Below are 638 nucleotides of genomic sequence, written 5' to 3'. Positions count from 1 at the left end.
TTGGATCCCGATGGGTTTTTAACTGATTGGGCCTCGGTGTCGCCTTCCTCCGCCGTGTTGTTTTACACCCAGTGTCGCCTTTCAGGGCAAGGCGAGCAGTTAACCTTTGTGCCGAGCGGCGCCGGGGAGGAAGTTCATTAAAGCAAACCAATTTGCAGCGTGGAAACGATGGATTAGCTCAGCTTGGAAAATCAAGCAGGGCTGGGGATGGCTGGAGGAAGCAAAAAGAGTAAAAACTGTCGCTTGGTTGGACACTTCTGTACCGTGCTAGGGCTGGGTCTGGCTAACGAGGCTTTCTTGAAGCGCCCAAGGGATGGAGGTTGTGCCAAAGCGAGACCTTCCTGAAACGCCCCGAGCTTTTGCAGGAGGTTTTGAGGACAATTGGTGGTGACCCGGTGACATCCATCCCATCCTGGGCTGCATCCCAAGCAGCGTGGGCGGCGGCTCGAGGGAGGGGATGGTGCCCCTCTGCTCCACTCTGGTGACACCCCCACAGCGGTTCTGGGTCCGGGTCCCCAACACCGGGAGGATGTGGAGCTGTTGGAGCGGGTGTGGAGGAGGCCGCGGAGATGCTCAGGGGGCTGGAGCAGCTCTGCAGTGAGGATGGGCTGAGGGAATCGGGGGTCTTCAGCTCCGGG

Source organism: Apaloderma vittatum, unplaced genomic scaffold (genome assembly GCF_000703405.1).
Source record: "Apaloderma vittatum isolate BGI_N311 unplaced genomic scaffold, ASM70340v1 scaffold25063, whole genome shotgun sequence".
Classification (NCBI taxonomy): Eukaryota; Metazoa; Chordata; class Aves; order Trogoniformes; family Trogonidae; genus Apaloderma; species Apaloderma vittatum.
Note: the sequence above shows the minus strand (reverse complement) of the source record.